The sequence below is a fragment of the Neophocaena asiaeorientalis genome, unplaced genomic scaffold, assembly GCF_003031525.2.
Source record: "Neophocaena asiaeorientalis asiaeorientalis breed wild unplaced genomic scaffold, Neophocaena_asiaeorientalis_V1.1 scaffold130, whole genome shotgun sequence".
NCBI lineage: Eukaryota > Metazoa > Chordata > Mammalia > Artiodactyla > Phocoenidae > Neophocaena > Neophocaena asiaeorientalis.
In genome coordinates this window covers 9,547,737-9,571,086 of record NW_020173397.1, presented here as the reverse complement: position 1 = coordinate 9,571,086, position 23,350 = coordinate 9,547,737, and the positions used below count along the sequence as shown (strand labels likewise).

At 41.3% G+C, this 23,350-nt stretch overlaps 1 protein-coding gene across 8 annotated transcripts in view; it reads right to left on the bottom strand.

The window, feature by feature from the left end:
• Positions 1-23,350, bottom strand: part of FOXP1 (forkhead box P1) — a 695,723-nt gene that overhangs the window by 595,212 nt on the left and 77,161 nt on the right. Inside the window, exon 1 of one of the 8 annotated variants that reach the window (XM_024747014.1) lies at positions 12,067-12,175. The exons of the other annotated variants lie outside the window; for them this stretch is intronic. The gene's annotated coding sequence lies outside the window, so the exon portion shown is untranslated. Of the gene's footprint in view, positions 1-12,066; positions 12,176-23,350 lie in introns of those variants that run through there. 8 annotated transcript variants of the gene reach the window in all.

Sequence of the window (23,350 nt, the reverse complement as noted above, 5' to 3'; positions counted from 1 at the left end):
TAGATGGGGACGAGGAGAAGGAGGCAGAGTCCCGCAGACCAGAGAGAGGAAGGCAACGCCAGAGCAGTCCCTGGCAGAAGAGGGATCAGGCAAGAAAGACCTGGAAAATGAGGGGCATGGGGGAGGGGGATTCCTCAGAAGATGGGGAAAGGGGCGCCCATTCAGACACCGGAAAGAAAGGAGAGGGAGAGTGTTAACAACTAAGGACGAAGATGGGAATGCGATGGCTATTTGCTTGGTTTCTGAGCTAAAAATACAGAAGGAAGGGGAGAGGAAAGACAAGCATGTGAGTTTCCTCCAGTTAAAAGTGAAAGTGTTTTGCCATCAGTGACAGTTGAAGGAGGGGGAGGTAGGGTGGTGTTTTCAACCCCCTTTCTCCTTCTCTCCCGTCCTCCCTCGGTCTCTCCTCTTTCTTTCTGCACTTTGTCCAATGAAAGAAGGCGAGTTCGGGAGGTGAAAGTTCAACAGAAGGACAAACCCCTGTTTGCAAGAAATAGAAACCCGCCAGTGAGGGTTTTTTTTTCCCCCCTGTATTTCTGAATCAGGAGAGTGTAATGTGGGACGCTTCCCCCCACTTCCTTGTCAGAGTCACTGCAGGAATGTGTAGTTAGATCCACTTTAGGCGAAAGTGGCTGCGTCGGGAGCTGTGTTCTTGCCATGGTTTCTCTTAGGAAAACGCCCAGGGGGCTAGCATGTCAATCAGTTGTTTAACACAAATTACCTGCTCTCCCAGAGATCAGTCACATGCAAAAAGCTTTGTCCAATTCTTTGAAAAGGTGACTTTTTTTTTTTCTTTTTGCTGCTTTGAAGTTCGGTGGAATTTAGAAATTTGAAAGAGTGAATTAGGAGCCTGAATGAAATGTTTTGGAATATACATATACATGTATAAAACAAGAGACACACGCATTTCTTTCACTATTATCAACACAAATAGAGGAGGAAGAAGGCTTTCTGTTTCCAAGGTGTGACTTAGAAAGATATAGGGCTCTAGGGCTTGTAGTTGTTAACAGAAATAATTTTTTTTCAGACCCATCACCTCAACCTCCCAGCATTTCCAGTTACTGTCTAGGTGGTGTACCAGGGCAACTCTTTATGAGAATATATTGAAAGCCACTCCTGTGGATTCCTACGAAGTACTTGGAGAGAAGGAGACAACAACGGAAGGGGGTGGCGATGGGAGGGGGACACTAGTACTGTCCCCGTGGTCTTGAGACCAGAGCAGTTGTAGATAATCAATATCCTGAAAAAGTTATTATAAATTCTTCTGGATCATGTCTTTATACAAATATTTTTAAACGTTCATTTACAGAAGAATTCTAAATCTCAAGTTCAATAGTAGCATAAGATGACCACTTTAAAATTCTGTTTTGCAAGTAAAAAAAAAATTCACTCATGCTACTGAATAAAGCCAGAGACAGGGAGACTGCGCTAAGGTAATTACAACATAGTAGAATTCATGTAAATGCACGCTGTGTAAGATTCCAGGCTATCCAGGCAAAAGCGTCCATCAGATCATTGAGACTAGGATCCACATAAAGAAAATGCATTTTACTTCCTGTAGCACCTCCTAGCTTCCTAGAGGCTAGGGTTGTGTTGTCTTTGATTCAAGAGGTTAATTAAGACATGACACACCTACTATGTTCTAGACCATACAGTAGGCACTGAGGGATGCAGAAAGAAAGAAAATTCCTGCCCCTGAGAAGCTCACTGGCTACAGCTGTCAGTAATAACATCTAATATTTATTGAATGCTTACCATGAACTAGACAATGATGTAGAAGCTTTATGGCAACTCAGTTAATACTCCCAACAACCCTTTAACATCGCTGGCAATTCCATATGCTGAATTCACATGGAATTAAATTGAAATCTACAAAGTAGCCAGTCTATGGGGTGCCAGGGGGTTGTTGTTTTTCATTTCTACAATGTTTAAGCCAGATATAACATGTTATGGTATATGTCGGGTTGCAGAATTATAACTCAGGGGAATAGCAATTTATTTCAACGTGACAAATTTATGCATGGTCTGTAAAGAACAATTCATGCTTTGATCTGGCTCTTCAGATCGAACAGTGAGTTTTAAAAAAATTATTAGTATTGCCATACTAAAAAGATCTTTAGATTGCCACTGATCTTATTCTGCATTTTAACTGCCTTAAATTCTATATTCACTTGAAAGCGGGGGGGGGACCAAAATCAGATTGGCAACAAGTTTTGCAGACAAAAGGAAATCCTGGTTGTAAATCCCATGATATATTGTACCCAATTTTGTATATAATACTGTCTAATGTGCCGCCTTATTAAAGAATTCCATGTCCACTTGGTTTACATTAGAGGGAAACTTAACTACAGTTTAACATATAGTTCATTTTCAACACTGTCATGTTACATTCATAGGGAGCACATTTTCATTTCTTTATCAGTAATCAACTGGAAGTTTCTTTTTGTTAAATTAAAGCAAGAAGGGTTTTTCAATAAAGGGCATGGGGGTAGGACGCCACCTTTTGGTGGTAAAACAAATAGAAGTCCCTTTTTTAAACACATGCTCCTGACATAATTTCATTTTTAATTACACCAAGGCAAAGGTGCTTGTCCCCATTTCGTTATAGTTTAAGTAATAGGAAAAAACTGTAAATTCAAAATTAGCAAACTATAGTTAACTGCAGCTAAAATTGCCCCAAAGGTATCAGAACATTTGAGTGCCCTGTCACATACTATTAATTATATGTAACACCAACTTTGTTCTGCAAATACTGTGTCAATGAACATATGCACATCTTGGGGGGACAGAAAGTGGAGTGGACATTTGCCACTTAATGAGATACCTGAATCTCTTATAAGTTTAAACAGAAACTTTAAAATCGCTTAATTCAGTGTTTCTTTAACTACAGTTACCATCTTCCTAATTTTCACCATATCTACGTAACATAATAGTTCTTGAAAAATTAATATACTACACTCATTGCGGTACAGTTTTTATGGTAATTGTACTAAATATTTTCCTGTAAAGCACCCACTTTTATTTTTCTGTTACTACATTAAATGGGAAATCATATCACCTTCCATAAATTAAAAACAATCACAGTAAAAACAAAGTTACTGATTTCTCTTTGTTAGAAAGAAAGAGTGGCTGAAAAACTAAAATGAAAAACTTTTTTAAAAAGAGGGGCAAGTCCTGAAAAGTGTTAATGACGTGTATGTCAACAGAAAATTGTTTTCTCTGTGTTGTTTTTGTTGTTGTTGTTTGAACAACCAGAAGGATAGAAAATGATTGCAAAGGGAGTCTAGTTCTCAATATGTCATTCAATGTTATCTAATGCCATCCCAGTGGCAAGACTCCTACACACTGAGAAACAGGCAAAACCAAGTATGTATATCAAATTACAGATTAGCAAGCTGAGGCCCAGGGATGTTAAATTGTCCTCCAAGGCCAAATAATTAGTGGCTAGACAAGGATTAGAATTCAGGTGTCCTGACTCAGCACCATTGTGTATTTCCATCTCACACTCTCCGCTTCACCAAAGTGATGTGCCACCCCTCCTCGGGAATTATTCGGCCTGCCTAGTTTCTCAGAAACAGCCAACCCACATATCCCTTTATAGACAGGAGAGAGGCTGAGGCCACAGAGGGTAACGATCAAGGTCCACCCCCTACTCACCCTCTCCTCTCCCCCAGGTGTGGCAGACATCCAGGTGTGGATAAAGACAGTGAAGAAAGGAGGAAAGGGTTAGCAGGAGAGAAGGGGAGGAGAAGAGGAGAGTGGGGGGAAGGGAGAGGTTAGTAAAAGTGGTCAGAATTCTCTAAATGAAAGCTATTCCTAAGTCTCCTTCCTAGAAGAGAAAAATGGCTAATGAAAATCACGTGTTTCACAGTAAGTGGCAAGAGAAGTGTGTCCTCTGTGTTGTGATGTGACGATATGCCCACACCAGAAAACAACAGAGGCTCCCCTGTTGTAAAGTATGGTCAGCGCTCGGTAACCACTGGTTCTGCATCCATGGATTCAACCCACTCTTTAGGCTATTTGGTGGGTTGAATCCGCAGATGCAGAACCAGCAGATACGCAGGATGTACTCTAAGGGACTTGAGCATCCGCATATTTTGGTATCCGAGGGAGGTCCTGGAACCAATCCCCTCGTATACTGAGGGACAACTGTATACAATATTATCAAGGACTCTGAGACGAACCACATTTGATAACTGAGAGGCTTGAAAAGCTAGTCAGGGAATGGTAAAAGATCCCAGCTCTCAAAGGGTTTTCCCCAACGCCAAAACTTGTTCAGAGGCTCAGCATTAAAACTAGAGACAATAATGCACTTTCTGAGGTTTTAACCACGGGGGGCGGGGGAGGGGGGGCCTTAGTTACAGGGATTGCATGTCCTGTTTTCTTTTAAGGGCACAGCTCTATAAATGTACATAAACATGGCCTGCACATGGTTTTATGTTTTTCTAAATTGGTGCCTGTGAAAGAGGTTGTTGATATGCACAATGCACCATAAAGTATTTGGCCAAGTACCTCCACTCCAACAAGCTATTCTGGTCCCTAAACCCCTGAACATTCAGAGTGTACCATGTTCATAATTTGGAGGTACTTAAAGGGAGTATGCGCAGCTCGATACTACCTGCCGCAGGTACGAGAACGATCTACAGCCTTGCTATGCAACATGAGATGTGCTGGCCTGAAGCATAGGCACCACCCCTGACAGGGTGTTTAAAAGGCAGAATCACAGCCCACTCCCTAGACCTACTGAACCAACATCTGCATTTTAACAAAACTTCCAAGCTGTGTCTCACACACACTCAAATTTGAGACATACAGATCTGAAGTGCGCGTGGCCTCTTATGCAACAGGCACCATCTCAATAACCTTTAATGCCTTCAACTACCTGACAGATAGTCCTGTAAGCTGTCCTCCATACCTGGTTCTCCAAGCTGGTGTCTTTTATAACCTTTGTTGGGTTCTTGTGTTTCAACCACTTGCAAAGTTAAGCCACTAAATCACCTATGTAAACCATGATTAATTCCTTTGACATGAATAGCAGGGTGACTTCTTCTGTTACCCCCAAAGAGACTGTTAATTGCCCTCCAATTGTTTACCTTTGTATTGTTTTATGAGTGCTCGGAGAAAGATGGAACATATTCCCCACCAGGCCAGAAACAAATGCCAAGACAGGTTTTGGGAAGGCTGAACACATGCTGTGACTAAACCTTGTTAGTAGAAGGGCTTTGCTTTCTTGGTTTTGTTTTCTTTTTTTTATGCAAAGGATGACACCTCCCTATTTATAAGTGCTGCTGTTCAAAACCCAGAATGTCTTCCAAACCACTGAGGGGGCCACACCCCGAATGGCCCGTGAGCCATCCTGGTTGGATTCTCTTTCCAGTTCTCTACAGTTTTTAAAAATACATCCAAACACCACTAGATTTACATCAAGTATAATAAGAGGAAGGGAGACCTCATCCAAGTATGGTTGCTTCATGAATAAACATGAAGGAACCATAGGCAAACCTCACAGCTGATGGTTAATCTGTATCTGTGACGTTCTCAAAGACTGTAGTCACCTCACCTTCCTAAGAAAACAACGTTACTTTTGTAACCCCCTTCCCCCCAAAATAACTAAAACTATTGTTTTTATACTATCCTAAGGCAGTATAATTCAGTCTCTGAGTAATTGTACCTGAATTCAAAATAAGATTTCACATGTAAAGCGAAGTTCTGATTATAATCTCTGAGAAGTGTCTTGGCTTATATTTAGAATCCACAAGTACCAGCTCAGTGTTACAACAGGCATTGTTCTGTAGGGCTGGAGATAAACTGTGTTTGTATGAGAAGGGAAATGAGGCAGGTCTACCCACCTTCAGGAACAGGGCGGCTGTGAGTTCCAAATTAGAGAAGATTTTTTGAAGGGACTGCAGGATACTAAACATGGGGGATATGCTGACATTTCTGTTATGCTAAACTTGGGATTTGTTTGTTTGTTAGTAGTATCTATAAAATAGCTATCAAGCGAAGTTTACTCTTCCCCCACCACCAAGGATGTTCATGAGCCACTGTTAAAATTAAAAAGCCTTAAAAAGATTTAAAATCTGATATCTGCAAGGTTAGTATGAATCCTATGGTAATGGATTGGAGTTGAAGGTTTCTATATGGACAGGGGCTCTAATGTATGTGGCTCTGGGCTGATGGGAGCAGAAAGAGTAGGAGAGGGTGGGTGCAGAAGAGACAAGACACCCCCCAGTTGAACTTTCTGCCCTGGTTTTCTTCATGACAGCAGAGGGAGAGTAATAATAATGGAGGATATATTTATATAAAAATATAAATTTATTATTATAAAAATATAAACATATATTTACAGATAAATACAGAAATAAATCCGTAAGTTTGTATGCCTGAGTTAGTATACATACATATATTTCCCAGGTCTGTCCATTGAGAAAGGCTAGAAGTAGTGATACCCCAGTAGCAATGAGCACACCTGGTACTCAGATCTTGGTTTCTAAATACCATTCTCCGATAAAACAAATCAGAAATATTTGCAGAACTAGTTAATGCTAGGGGTGGGGAGGGAAAAAACAAGATAAACCTGGAGCATCTTGTGCCAGAAAATGCTATAAGAAGTGCTTAAAAAAACCCAGATGGGGTGGGGGAAAAGAGACTCATTGAAAAGGCACAGGAGCCAGTCTGAAAGAGCTCCCCAATGCCCAAAGTTGAGACATCGTGAGCAAGAAAAGAAATAATAGTATTGGATTATAACCCAAAGAAATAACAATAGTGTTGGGTTATAACTCATGTATATAAATATGCATGAGTCCATACTGACATATATACACACATTTACACACATACATGTGTGTGTATATATATTCACATATATATGTGTGTAGATATATATACATCTACACATATAAATATAAGGGGAAGTGACAACTCTTCCTTACAGAAGATGGGTGGGGCCCAGCAATTAGTGTTTTACATTTTAACAGGTGATGCTAATACCACAACCTAGAGAACTCAACCAGGCAACTTAAATTATTCAAGTGGGTTATGTGTCATTAGGGAGGCTTGGGGACTGTGGCACTTTGAGCACACAGGTCTCAACTGAAAGGGGCAGAGCCCGATTGCTGTCCCCCAAAAAGCAAGCTCAGGACAGAAAGAGCTTTTGAATTTTCAAGAGAGGCAAAAAAAAATCCAGATCTTTCCCCAAATAGTCATCAGTTTTAAAATTCTAGGTGAGCCAATCAAAGTACAGCCTCAGGGAACATCAAGGCCACAGGCAGCTCCTATGTGACTCCCATCTTTGGGAAAACTGAGCCACCATGTCGGTTCAGGATGATAGGATTTGTTTCTTTCCTTTTTTTAAAGGAAAGTACTTTTTAAATTTTATTTTATTTATTTATTTTTGGCTGCATTGGGTTTTCATTGCTGTGTGTGGGCTTTCACTAGTTGTGGCGAGCAGGGGCTACTCTTGGTTGCGGTGCGCGGACTTCTCATTGCTGTGGCTTCTCTTGTTGCAGAGCATGGGCTCTAGGCACGCAGGCTTCAGTAGTTGTGGTGTGTGGGCTCAGTAGTTATGGCTCACGGGCTCTAGAGCACAGGCTCACTAGTTGCGGCATGTGGGCTTAGTTGCTCCGCGGCATGTGGGATCTTCCCGGACCAGGGCTTGAACCCGTGTCCCCGGCAGTGGCAGACGGATTCTTAACCACTGCGCCAGCAGGGAAGTCCAGGGTTTGTTTCTTAAGTGAGCAGGGTGGAAACAACCAACAGAGACGAAGGGAAGCTTGGAGAGTGCTTTTACGTATTCTTAAATTCCTTCCCAAGCATTAACTAGTCACTCCAAACCTGGTGAGGAAAGCTGGTTTGCTTTCTGAATTGTTCCTCCATTTGTCAGCAAAAGTCGCAATTCATAATATCATATAGTCAAACGTCATTATTTAGAAGGTGCTATATTTAGAAGGATTCTTTGTTCCTCCCCAGAAAACTGAGTTCAAACGTTTTACTAGGATATTTTATTCAAGGAGTCTAGTGCCACGGTGACCTCCTATAACCATTGTTATTACTCTCCCTCTGCTGTCATGAAGAAAGCCAGGGCAGAAAGTTCAACTGAGGGTGTCTTGTCTCTTCTGCACCCACCCTCTCCTACTCTTTCTGCTCCCATCAGCCCAGAGCCACATACATTAGAGCCTCTTCCCTTAAGGAAGATGCCATCTAGCTCGTGGAAGACACGTAGTAAATACAAACAAGGTGGTAAGATAAATACCGTAAAAGTAGCTTAGGGCTTCCCTGGCGGCACAGTGGTTTAGAGTCCGCCTGCCGATGCAGGGGACACAGGGTCGTGCCCCGGTCCGGGAAGATCCCACATGCCGCGGAGCGGCTGGGCCTGTGAGCCATGGCCGCTGAGCCTGCGCGTCCGGAACCTGTGCTCCGCAACGGGAGAGGCCACAACAGTGAGAGGCCCGCGTACCGCAAAAAACAAACAAACAAACAAAAAACCTAGCTTAAAAAGCAGAGGAGTGAGCAGGGGGCATCTGGAAAGACAACAGAGAAAAGAGTGAGTTACCCATGTGTCTGTCTCACTAGATAGTTGAGATTTCTATATATGGAGCCGGGAGAGCGGAATTGCCTTACAGGTAAAAATTCAGCAGCAGCAAAGGTGTGGAATCTGTAACACCCACAACAGTGGTTCTCAAACTGCTGTGCATGGAAATTATCTGGAGAGCTTAAAAAAGAAAAAAAGAGAAAAAAAAGTACTGAGGCCAGTTCCCAGGCCCAGACATTGGGATTTAATTGACCTAGAGTACGATTTTGGCATGGGGAGTTTTAAGAGCTTCCCAGGTGACTCTAAGCAGCTATGTTTGGGAACCCTTGACCTGGCATGAGTCTGAAGACAGGAGTCACAGCCAGCCCTGCCAGCCTAAGGCATTCGGGGACCACAATTCACTTATAACACTGAACTTCCACTGTGGCCAGCGTCCTTATCTTAAAGGAAACCAGCTGATTAAGCTAATTCCCCAAAAGGGGCTAAAATACTCCTCTTCACTGTGATCTTTAGACCTCATGCATCAGAATCACCTGGGGGTGATTAATACAAGGATTGAGGGAGGGGGAGGTTAATACAAGGGTTCCTGGAGCCCACTTCAAACCTGCTAAAGCAGAGTGTTGCTGAGGGACTGCGGAAACTGGCTTTTTTAGAAGCTCACCACCTGATTAATGATATGCAGGGAGGTTTCGACTCCCTCCATGGGGATTTCCAATGGTTACCTATCCTGGGACTGTTTCCATTTTAAAAGGGAATATTTAAAGAGGGCAAGATATAAAACAAAGGAACAAATTAGGACATATAGCCTTAAAAAGATTCCTAAAAGTCATGGAATTTAATTTCCACAGGTGAAAACAGTCATAGAATGGTCAGCTGAGATGCCTCAGAGCTCAGGAAGGTAAGGTCTTGCTTCCTGGCAAAGACCTGGGCATCAGTCATAGCTGGTTGTAAAATCCCAGCACCACGCCTACCAGCGTGTCACTTTGCGCAGGTTCCGGGGTAACCGACATGCACTCCTTAGCAGTAGGAATGGCACACATCTTAAAGGGTTGCTGAGGGTGGAACAAGAGAACACGTGCTTCACTTTGTATGACAGACTCTAGGACCTAGGGGCAGGACAGGAATAAAGACGCAGACATAGAGAATGGACTTGAGGACACGGGGAGGGGGAAGGGTAAGCTGGGATGAAGTGAGAGAGTGGCATGGACATATATACACTATCAAATGTAAAACAGATGGCTAGTGGGAAGCAGCCGCATAGCACAGGGAGATCAGCTCGGTGCTTTGTGTCCACCTAGGGGGGTGGGATAGGGAGGGTGGGAGGGAGACGCAAGAGGGAGGAGATATGGGGATATATGTATACGTATAGCTGATTCACTTTGTTATAAAGCAGCAACTAACACAACGTTGTAAGGCAATTATACTCCAATAAAGATGTTAAAAAGAAAAAAAAGAATAGGTGCACAGCACTTAGCCCTGGGCTGAGCACAGTGTAGTAAAAGCGTTTGGAAGTTAGCAGAGCTCGCTTCAAGACCCAGGAATCCTGACTTCCTGTGGGGGGCCTCTCCAGGTTTCAACTGAAGGAATTCTAGGTCTTGGAGCTCTCACGTGGAGGAACATTTGAAGTCCGGATTTTCTCAGTGTCTTTCAAATCATTCCGCTTAGGCTGCCTAACCCACCCACGGCTGAAATCAGGTCTGCCTTCAATTCACTAAAAAATGGCGATCATTTTTTCAAGTCAGAACAGGAAAGCAACTACAGAAGAATCGCCTCCCCAGGCAGGGACATTCTCATGAAAATGAGCGGGGTTTCTCAACCTGGGCGCGATTGACTTTTGGGGCAGGGAACTGTCCTATGCATTGTAGGAAGTTTAGCAGTATCCCGGGCCTCTGCCTACTAGATGCCAGTGGAACCCATCACTCCCCAGTCAAGACAGCCAAAAATGTCCCCAGACTTGGCCCAATGTCCCCTGGGAGGCAAAACTGCCCGCCCTGGGATGAGAATCGCTACTCCAGGTACCCTCAGGGCAGAAGGCAGGACTCCCTCTGGGTCACCAACATTCCTCTCCTTGCCACCGCTATTTATCTGAGAACTTCCCCCACAAGGAAAAGCAGACATCAGTCTTCTTTCTCTGGGTAACTGAGTAACCAAATCATTTTCTTTTCAAAACAGAGGGGGCTCAAGAGGAGGCTGTTTGTAACTCAAAGAGAGCTCCAGGTAGGCTTCACGGCCATGCTAAGTCACCACCGACCTCCTTCTAGTTTCTGACAAAGCTGTTGGCAGCAAACCTCGTCCCATCGTGATTAAGCGGACTTTCATTAGTAGAGTCCACGACTCCATAAACAATGTCAGATGTGTGGTCAGCCTCCTAGCTCTCAGTCTATAAACAAAACGTAGTAAAGGAAGCGACAACAAATAGAATCAGAACTCCAGGTTACCACGTCTCATAAGATGGTGCATGGGATTTAAATTAGGCAGAAGCTTCATCTGGATGTTCTAATTAAAATTCACCTTCTGGGAAGTCCAGGGGCATTTGCATCTCGTGTGTAGGAAGCTACGGAATGAACCATTTTATTATGTGGAGGGGCCAGTGCCTGTCACTAAGTCCTCCTTCCCAGTACTAATTCATCCACTGTCTCCAAGGCTCCTGAACTCATGTAGCCCAGCTTGTGGTTTTAATGGTCACTATGTCTGAATGATTACTAGATTCATTGAACAGTTTGGAAAAACAAGTATTCATTTCCCAGACTTTGGCTAACCTTGGCATCCTGATAGTTTTACATCTAACGTGGCTCTAAGGATTCATTCTGACTTTGGAGGAACCTTCTTATGAGAAGCAGAAGTGGGCATCTGCCAGGGCCCCTCCCTCACACACATAAGCCCGATGTCAATTTCATTCAGTCACACAACAGATATTCACTGCTTGCTATACTGTGTACCAGGCACTACATGAGACATTGGGGAAGAGGAGTAAACAAACGCTGAAAATCCTTGCCCTCGTGGAGCTTACATTCCAGTGACTTTCTCCATGAATGATGTGTAATTTTTCAATTGAACATTTTTTTAGAAGAAACTAAAAGTGGTAGCTACCAATATAAACTGACCAAGTCAGCAAAGAGGATGTCTTCTGTTAGAGTTATTATTTAAACCATAAGAAAACGCCAAATAAAACTGTAGGTTTTGAAGCAGGGGGTAAGAATAGAGAAATCAACGAATAATAATGGTAAGATGGTCATTAAGAACCTACCACAAAGGAACCTGAAGGTTGATTTACCAACAGTGGAAAGATCGGGCCACTCTATATATGTATCTGGGGTCCCAGCTTAGCTTAGAAGAAGGATACATGTCCTAAAAAGAGTCAAAAAACCAAATGACACCAACATTTTTGTTTTGGGGTGGGGAGAGAGAGAGAGAGAGAGAGAGAATGAGAGAGCGAGAACTCATCCGTTAGTTCCAAGTAAGCTGTAGCATTCCACTGGAAAGAGTTCGGGGCCCGGGGGAGAAATGGCGGAGGGAAGATTGCGATTCTGGCGTACCTACAAGACTCCAATTGGCACAGCACAGCCAGTCTCTCCTCCAGGCAACAGAAAATAGCCTCCTCTGGATGCTTGTCTTAGGACACAGAACAGCAGAAGGTAGAAGAGGCCAATGAGATCTTTCATCCCTCCAGCAGGTGCCAGGGAAGCATGAATCTTACGCTCCAGGGGAACACACTGTGCATTTTCTGGGTCAGTATTCAGAAGTTAGAGTTCTGGAGAAGAGATGATAATGGTCTGTACAATTTATATTGTCATCCCCAAGGAAGCAGAAACGTGTGTGCTCCGTAAGAATCAAGCATGGCTGGCCTGTGTGCCCACTGGATCTCTGTGCTGGCTGAAAGGTCACGTGTCTCTGAATGTTTGGAAGTATATTACCCAGTTGTTTGTTTGTTACTCTGCTCCCTATAAACAGTTTGGTCTCCTTCTGGGGAAAAGAAATCATGTGAGCAGAGCAAGCAAACACACACACACACACACACACACACACACACACACACACACACTCTCAAAAATGCTCTGCTCCAGTATCCAATAAAGCCAGATTTTTCTAGGGCAAAGAGAATCTTAAAGTGGAAGACCCTGGCTTCTCGCACAGTTCTATCTCATGAGGAGCACAATGATATATTTTTAAAAATTAAAACAGCTCTTAGGGAAGTGTCCATGTTAAAACTAACTTCTCTGGTTTATCACGAAAGAAAATATAGTTGAGATCTCCATCCTGTCTCATGTCCTCTGAAATTCACCTATGTCCGGATTGCTTTATTTAAGATAGTATTACTTTATGCCCATTTTATGTATTGATGGGTCAATTATTCCACGCCTTTTATGATGCGGTAGGAGCTGGAGCCTTCAACGTGCCTGGCATGATCTCCTTCCTCAAGCTCTTTGCACGGCTAGATCTTTCTAGCCTTTGGGTCTCAGTTGAAATGTCACCTCCTCAGAGAAACCTTCCCTGACCTCTTCCAGAGAGAACCCTCTCCCTTCTCCCAAAATTATCATGTACAATTCTGACTTGTTTCTTGATTTATTTACTCACGTACTATCTGTCTCCCTCCTTAGAAATAAGCTCCATGAAGACAGAGATCTGTTTTGCACACTACAAATTCCTCAGTGGCATCGAGTGGGCACTTAAATATTTGAATGAATGAATGACCAAACGAATCAATGATCAAGTGACAAGATCACCCTGTCATCGGAAGACCCCAGCTCTTTAGGCCTTTCCTTCCTCCACTGTAAAATAGAGATAATGACACCCAACTCAGAAATGAGAGATTCAGATAGAAATGAATTTTCCCTTTACAGGAACTCCAAAGACAAGAATGTAGGTGTGCTGACCCAGAGCTCACAGACGCCCCGGAGAGAGCTGGGAGGGAGTCCCTTGAGGGGGAGCCACCCACCCTTGGGATCTCCACCCACCTGGGATTCCACCAGTGCCCAATCCTACATGTCAGACCTAACAGACAAAGTAAAACCCTGGGCCTCTGGTGACCTTTAGGTCTCCTAGCTCGACATACATGTTTACATGTGTTCTTTTAGACTTAGTTTCCCCCAGATCCCAGAATCACCAAGACCTCTCAATTGTAAGAGCAGACACACGGGAATCTTTCAGAGTTATTTAAAATTGGAAACGTATGCCATCGCGAATAAAGCCAGGCAAGTATCCTATTCAGGACTGAAACCCATGATGGAGAACTATAAAATCATGCAAATGAACACACACACCTGAATTTATGCTTCAGATGAATGCAGCGCACGTGAAAGTAGTCACCGTGAGGATCTGCACTTATTCCAACAATGATTCCGTTCATCAAACCCCATTTGGATTTCCCTTTTTGGAATTTCCATGAGAAAACAAGACATTGGTTAAAACATTGCCTCTTACGGTAAATTTTATCCATGTGGCTGTGTTTGATTTTTGAAAATGACCTAACAGAAATTCAGACCATGCCTTGGGGGGCAATCAAGCAGGTAATTCCTGGCTTTTTGCTGAAATAATGAAGCCTGGTTTTCTTGTCTGGTTCAGAAAGTAGCTTTAAAGGCGATAATCAAAAGTGAAATTCAAGCGAAGAGGTTTCACTGGTAGCATCTTTGAACCAGCATGTAATTTCCTAGGGTTGGAAATCTTGAAGGACAACATTCTTTTGGATCTATAACATGTAATATGTTTATTTTAAATTCCATATGATTATTTACAGAACAACCTGAAACGGGAAGAGCAGCTTACAAATATGTAAAGCCTCCACTTCTAAACAGCTATGTGTTATATTAAGGGGCTGTATGTTGCTATTCTGGTATCCAACATGAAAAATTCAAATGTAATTCCTGCTGCTCTTCAATCAGTCATAACCAGGATCAAATAAATAGGAGCTAAACTGCTGTAAACATAATCGCTTGTTTTATAGAAGTCACAGGACTGCATAATTATAACTTTGTTTTCTTCTTATTAAAAGAAATAATGAATGCTCAAAGCAGAAAATTTGGAAAACATGAAGTATAAAGTAACAAACACCCATAATCCTATCATCTATAAATAATCAAGGTAAACACCTGGGTATATATCCTTCCAGATCTTTCTCTAGCATGTGTGTCTTTGTGTGTACTGTAGACAAAAAGCCTAGCATGGGTGACGTATTCTGCCACCTAGGAGCTTCGGGACCTTGAGTAAGGTAGTCTGTGCCTCTGTTCCATCATCTGTAAAATGGCAATAATAATGCTTGCCTTGTGCATTGTAACAATGAAATGACAGGAGGAACATTAAGTTCATAGCCTAGCACCTAACACGTAGTAGGTACTCAAATTAACTATACCCGTACGATTATCATTATATAATTTAGAATATAGCTGTTATCACTGAAGAGCACCTTGTCAACATTTTCCTTGACACTACTTTAAATTCTATTGCAAAAAACATAATTAAAACTTGGAGCTAATTAATCTGTTATTCAAAACTGCGCCCAGGTTGATAAATAGAAAAAGTTGTAGCCTGATACAAAGCCAGAGATGTCAAAGCCACTGGTAAAAATTAAAAAAAAAGAGTCCCTCGAGCTTAGTGTCAAAACCAACAGAATTAGCACCGCTGACAACGGATTCAGGCACAAATATATTAACATCAAAAAAAAAAAAACAACTATAGCCCCTATGGAAAACAGTATGGAGTTTCCGCAAAAAATTAAAAGAACTCCTATAAAATCTAGCAATTCCACTTCTGGGTATACATCCAAAAGAAACAGAATCACTATCTCTGAGAGATATCTGCACCCATATGTTCATTGCAGCATTATTTACAATAGCCAAGACATAGAAACAACTTTAGTGTCCATCAACAGAGGAATGAGTAAAGAAAATACAGTATACACACACACAGACACACAGGCAGACACACACAGTGGAATATTATTCAACCTAAAAAAGGAAAGAAATCCTGCTATTAGTGACAACATGGATGAATCTTGAGGGCATTATGCTAAGTGAACGAAGTCAAACAAAGAAAGATAAACACTATCATCTCACTTATATGTGGGATCGAAACGAAAACCAAACTCATAGAAACAGAGAACAGATGGGTGGTTTCCAGGGGTGGGAGAAATGGGTGATGGTGGTCAAAGTGTACAAACTTCCAGTTATAAGATGAGTAAGTTCTAGGGAGGTAATACACAGCAGGGTGACTACAGTTAACAATACAGTATTGTATATTTTAAAGTAGCGAGGAGAGTAGATTCTGAAAGATGTCACCACACACACACACACAAATTGTAACTATGTGAAGTTCAAAGTGTACAAACTTCCAGTTATAAGATGAGTAAGTTCTAGGGAGGTAATACACAGCAGGGTGACTACAGTTAACAATACAGTATTGTATATTTTAAAGTAGCGAGGAGAGTAGATTTTGAAAGATGTCACCACACACACACACACACAAATTGTAACTATGTGAAGCGATAAATGCGTTAGCTAATCTTTATATGGTAATCATTTTGCAATACATGCATACATAAAATAACCACATTGTATACCTTAAACTTACACAATGTTGTATGTCAATCATGTCAACAAAGCTGGACAAAATATAAACACATACACACACACACACACAAAGTCTACAGGTGAACTTACGTCTAGTCCAGTGGTTCTTAACCAGGACAATTTTGCCCCCAAGGGACATCTGTCAATGTCTAGAGACATTTGTCACAATTTGGGGGGGCGGGGTTACTGGCATCTAGTGGGTAAAGGTCAGGGATGCTGAACATTATCCTGCAATGCACAGGATAGCCGCTATAACAAATAAGTATCTGGCCATTTAAGTATCAGTAATGCTGAAGTTGAGAAACCCTGCCCAGTCCTAACTAGCTTTGTAGTCATAAACAAGTCACAGTCCCTAAGAATGGTAATGGTAATGACAGTTCACATTTATTGAGCACTGCTGCCAACCCAGTGCTAAATGCTTCATGGGAACTATTTTGGTTCAACCTTACCAAAAGCTCTATGATGTAGCCTCTATTATCATCCACACTATTGGCAAGGCAACAGGCTCATGAGGATGAAGAACTTTGCCCCAAATCACACAGCCAGCAAGTGCTCTGGCTCACATCATGTCACTCTCGAGCCTTTGTCCTTAAACTCCAATGCTCTTCAGCCTTGCTTGGAACTTCCCCGTGTTGCCAGGTGTTTATAAAGGTATATTATGATCTGCTGATAGAGATTCCATCTCATATGCCAACTCCACTGGCATTTTAGCAGAAGTCCTGGGATACCATGTTGAAAGACCACGTGGCCATGGATGACTCAACAGAAAGAGAGCCATGATCGATTATTGATGTCTGTTATGGAAGTGGGAGGGAAGAGTAGTGGTATTCATGCCACATATTTGATATCTTGGGACTAGATGATATTATTTAAGATCTTCCCTAGAGTCAGTCACCTATGTTCCTATGTTTTCTACCCCTCCCTTGCCATGAACAGCCTTAATTCTTGGCCAAGACCCATTTGCAGAGCTGTGTACATCAAAGAGAACTGAGGACTAAGTAGCCTATGGCAAGGGCCTCATTGAATACACAGTTTTCCCTGGTTGCAGGGAAACTGCTGAAAACTCTCAGGTCCTAGCCTACATAAGACAGAAAACATCAAAGTTCATGAGAATCACAGCACACCTCCACCCAGAGTCAAAGCCAAGAATAAACAACTTTGGGGGTTGGACTGATTTCATAAAATACTCTGAGGGACTGAAGTAAAAAACAGCAATGACTACACACTTTAGAGAGGCCAAATAATAATCTACTACATTTTTTTAAAAGTATGCAATGTTTAGCAAACTGAGATCACTGGGGGAAAAATAAAGAAGAGGAATCACACAAACTTTACTAAACAAAGTCATATACCAACAAACATCTAAACCACTGTAACCAAGATGAGGAATTGAAGCTCGTTTTTAGTTACAAAGAGTTGAAGGATGGGGTGGGAAATAAACAAAAATTCAAGAGTTAAATCATTAAGAAGATACTCTGAACTATTTTCCCACAAGTAATTTCTTTAAAAAAAAAAAAAAGGAAAGAAAGAAAAGCTATACTCTGTGTTAAAAAAAAAAAAAAAAAAAAAGCCAATGTCCTGCATTACTGTCCAAATAAAACCTCTCTCCAAGCGGTCAACCAAAAAACTGAAATTCCATTGTCATAACATTATTTCTGTGGGGTACCACTTCAGAATACCGTTATAAAAAAAACAGTGGGGTAATTAATTTAGGACTCTTTAAAGAAGAGGGAAAAAATTAACAAAATAAAACCCACTCAGAAAGAAAGTACAAGAAAACCTGGATTTAAATCCTTGAAGTGTGTTGTTTCAAAGCCTTCCTGTTTACTAACAACAGCAACATACGTGCGCGCGCACACACACGCACACCACCCACATCAAGTTTTCCAGGAAGTTAGATATTTAAATAAAACAACATTTGGACTCCTTTAGTCAAAGGAATGTAATTTCTTCCTAAACTACCTCTATCACTGATGGATGAACTGGTGTAGTTTTTATTACAGGAGTGGAAAACTGATGCTGAAGGATCACATTTCTATCTGCCTAAAAGATTCTGAGACATATGGACATAAAACAATATCTAACACATAATTTTTTCCCATGAAACAAGCTAATTTTTTAAATCAAATCATCTTACAAGCAAAATAATCCATCTCTGTAACACAAAAGCAAATAAGTACTGAAAACTCTACTTCAGGTGAATTTTGCTAACGTTGAGCTTAAGGCAACTCGGCAAGAAATGACAACATATACTACATTATTTACAATCGCCACATCTTAGCTTTGTCTACAAGCACCAAAACATTGTGATGAAAAGTCAAAGTCAGTAATTGCTCAGATATTATGTCTAGTCACCAACAGCTGGAATTTCCTCAACACCGGCTCTCTCGCTAAGCAGTTTTAGAATTTCCCTACGAGGGTTTTTCCCACACTTCCCTCTGTGGGCTCACACTCCCCTGTCCTTCGCGAGCTCCTTGCTACAATTTGATGTGCGCAGCCACACGTGGTAACTGACTTCCGTCGGGCTGTCCTTGGCCTCACATGTTGACTGCTAATGGTGTACGTGGATAGAACCAAATTCTTATCTCTAGGAATGTTCATTTTTTTCTTTTTTTTAAAATTGAAGTCTAATTGATTTACAGTGTTGCATTAATTTCTGCTATACAGCAATGTGATTCAGTTATACATATACGTATTTTTTTTAATATTCTTTTCCATTATGGTTTATCAAAGGATACTGAATATACTTCTCTGTGCTATACAGTAGGACCTTGATGTTTATCCATTCCGTATATAATAGCTTACATCTGCTAACCTCAACCTCCCGGTCTGGAAATGTTCTTAATTGCAAAATATTTTTTTTTTCCATTCAAAGACTATGACTCTCCCATGAGGAAGAGCTAAGGAAGAAAAATCACCTGGGTATCCATACTCCTTCCTTTCCCTCCAAATGCTCCTCCCATCTTAACCTAGAGAAATGGCTTCACTTGTAAGTAAAGGCTGCTCCTCCCTCAAGTCCCATATCTTTCACAGCCAGAGTTAGAAGTCTCCAAATTCCCTTCCACCTCTTCCCAAGCCTTCCTCAATAATTCATCCTTGCTTGGAGTCTCCACCCACAAGGAAGCCATCTCCCATCCTCCCAGGCCCAGGGAGTGACAGGACAGCTTGGTTATGACAGGCTGCATTCATAGTCACACTGCCCTGGGATCTAATACTGGGTCAGCCAATGATGACTTGTGTGACCTCAGGGAGGTTACTTCCTCCCTCCCCAATCTTTAGTTTCCACATCTGTAGACTGGATGCAACGATAGTACATTAGGCTGCTTAGGGTAATACCACATACTGGGTGGCTGAAACAAAAGACATTTGTTTTCTCACAGTTTTGGAGGCCAGAAGTCCAAGATCAAGGTGCCAGCAGGGGTGGTTTCTGGTGACACTCTCTTTCTGACTTGCAGATGGCCACCTTCCCACTGTATCCTCACATGGTCTTTCCTCTACATGCGGTGAGAGGAGGATCTCTGCTTTCTCTTCCTCTTCGTATAAGGACACCAGCCCTATAAGACTAGGGCCCCACCCTTATGACCTCATTTTACCTTAATTACCTCCTGAAAGGGCCATATCTTCAAATACAGTCAAATTGGGGATTAGGACTTCAGTATAGGAATTTTAGGGGCACACAATTTAGTCTATAACCAAGAGTATCCTTGCCTCCTAGAGTTATTTAAGGAATGTGCTAGTTCGGATCCCCTGAGAAGCAGAGGCCAAGATGGTACCAGTGACTGACTGGGGAAACGACATGTGAGGGAAACTGAGGGGCTAAAGGAGACCAAAAGAGCTGTCAGACTAGAAGGCAGGTCTGACTGACACTGTGGGGGGCAAAAGGGAAAGAAGGGACCTGGAGTAGGGAAAGTCTTAGATGATGGTACAGTTCTAAGGAAGTTTCAGCAAGGTCAATGAAAAGCCCTGGAGCCAAAGTCATTTGTGTCTCATAGCAACGGGCCTGTATCAGTGTTCCTGCTGCACTGGGTCACTGGTTGGGAAAAGTCTGTGGGAAGTGCAGCACACACAGTGGACCAGAGGGCAGGAGGTGAGACGGTTATTCAATTACGCTTCCCTAGGTTGGGGATCTGAGAGAAGCTTCTTCATGGCCACCACCAGGCTTAAATGCAATAACGCATAGGAAGCTCTCATCTGCATCTCAGAGAAAGAGCTCTATAAGGTAGTAGTGGTAAAGATGATGACAATGATATTACCCTCCCGGTTTCACTGAGGTTCTTGGAATGTGCTGCACAGTTTTCATCCACTCATGTGCTGTCATCATGCTCTGAAGCTGCAGATCCCCTACTGGTGAGCTAACCTAGCAGATCCTTGTTCTCCTGTACACAAATGACCTCTTCCAACACTTCTTCAAACACCTACAGGGCAATAACCTGTATGTTATCATCACCCAGAGAATAATGATAAGCCCTATGATCACCCCAGCTTAATCTCTGCAGAACTATACCAGGCCACTGATGGAGGAAGGGGGAACTGAGGCAGAGCCTGGCAGACTCCCTGAGTTGAGGGCACAGAGGTGGAAGTCCAGGAAGGTGAAGGTAGTTAAGGTACTAGAGGAGAGAGCTATGTGGAGAGCATACTCTAGAGAAGGATTATTCAGCTGAGAACTGATCTTACAGGCATATGAAGAAATTACCCAAAACCTGGGGGAGAGAACCACTCAAAAGGATTAGAAGGAACAATTCCTAGAGCTCACAATCCAGCAGAAATAATGGGGGATTCCTGTTAGCCAGAGTGGAAAACCTCATAATTCACAGGGCATCAAGTGGACTACTCAGAAGAGTCTTTCCTCAAGAATGGGGGAACAAGTAGCCCTAACTAAATGCTGATCTGTTCCCACCCAACAAAGATTAAACGTAAGACCCATAAAGGATAAACTGTTTCCAATTAAGTTATACCTGTTTCAGAACAAAGTGCAAGAATGTTTATAGGAATACAAAAATATCCAGCACCCAACAAGGTAAAATTCAAAATGTCGGGTTTCCCTGGTGGCGTAGTGGTTGAGAGTCCGCCTGCCGATGCGGGGGACACCGGTTCGTGCCCCGGTCCGGGAAGATCCCACATGCCGCGGAGCGGCTGCGCCCGTGAGTCATGGCCGCTGAGCCTGCGCGTCTGGAGCCTGGGCTCCGCAGCGGGAGAGGCCACAACAGTGAGAGGCCCGCGTACCGCGAGAAAACAAAAAAATAAAATTCAAAATGTCTGGTATCCTATCAGAAATTACCAGGTATGTAAAGAAGTAGGAAAATATGATCCATAATGAGGAGAAAAGTCAATCAAAACCAACCCAGAACTGATACAACAACTGATAATGTTGGGATCATCAGGCAAAGACATTAAAAGTTATTGTAACTGTGTCCCAAGGGCAATTAGAAAATATTTTGAATCGAATAAAAATAAAGTGCAGCACATCAAAATGTGTAGGATACAGCTAAAGCAGTGCTTTAGATGGAAATTTACAGCATGAAATGCTTTTTGGAAAGAAAGGCCTCAAATCAATAATTGAAGCCTCCAATTTAAGAAACAACAAAAGTAAGAGCAAATAATCCCAAATCAAGCAGAAGAAATAAATGCAATAATTAATAAAAACAAAAGTAATAGAAAAAAATCAATGAAACAAAAAGCACGTTCTTTGAAAAGATCAGTAAAATTGATAAACCACTGGCCAGACTGATTTAAAAAAAAAAAAAAATCAGAAAAAAGACACAAATTACCAACATCAAGAATGGAAGAGATGTCACTACAGACCCCACAGCTATTTAAATGATAATAAGGAAAATTATGAACGACTGTATGCACATAAATTCAAAAACTTAGAAGTAGTGGACCAATTTCTTAAAAGCAACAAACTATCAAAATTTACCCAAGAAGGTAGAAATAAACTGAGTAATCTTATTTACTTTTAGAAGTTGAATTCATGATTAAAAATCTCTCTTCCCTGAAAAAAAACAAACAAGCAAACAGACAAAAATCTCTTCCAGTCAGATTGTTTCAATAACAAATTCTACCAAACATTTACAGATGAAATGAAACTAATTCTAAACAATCTTTTCCAAAAAACAGAAGAGCATCTTTTCCAAAAATACTTCCCAACTGGTTATATGAGTCCATCATTACTCTAATACCAAAACCAAAAAAAGACAGTACACATAAGAAAATTACAGACCAATATCTCTCAGGAATATAACTGCAAAATTCTCAACAAAATATTCACAAATCAAATTCAGCAATGCATAATAAGAATTCTATATTGCAACCAAATGGGTTTATCCCAAGAATATAAGCCTGTTTAAGAGTCAAACAACAATCAATGTAATTTAGCATAACAAAGGTCTACAGAAGAAACCTACATGATTATATAATTGATGCAGGAATATTTGATAGAATTCAGTATTTATTCATGATAAAACAACAACGACAACAAATTAGTAATAGAATGGAACTTCATCAACCTGATAAAGGATATATTTAGTCTGGTAACAGACTGAATATTTTCCCCCTAAGAATGGGAACAAGGTGAAGATGTTTTACCACTCCTGTTCAACACCATACTAGAAGTGCTAAATACTGAAATAAAGCAAGAAGTAGAAATAAAAGACATCCAGATCAGAAGGTAAGAAATAAAGCTGTGCATATTCACAGATGATATGATCAAAGAAAATCCCAAGAAATTAACAACAACAAAAACCCTCTTAGAATAAGTGAGTTTGGTATGATCATAGGATTCAAGGTCAACGTACAAAAATCAGTTGTATTTCTATAAACTATTAATGAACAATTGGAATCCAAAAATTTTAATCCCATTTTACAATTACTCAAAAATACTCAGTTGTAAATCTAGTAAAACATGTATAGCATATATATGTGATAACCCCAAAATTCTGATCAAAGAAATCATAGAAACTGTAAGTAAAGAGACATACCATGTTGATGAATTGGAATACTAAATATTGTCAATATGTCAATTCTCCACAAATTGATCTATAAATGTAATACAATTCCAATCAAAATCCCAGCAGGATTTTTTTTTACAGACAGGTGATTCTAAAATTTATATAAAAAGGCAAAAGACTTAAATAGCAAAAGCAATTTTGAAAAATAGAATAAAGTTGGAAGACTCACTACTAATTTCAAGACTTATTACAATACTACAACATTTGAGACAGTTTTGTATTGGCAGGGGGATACAGACACTGATCAGTAG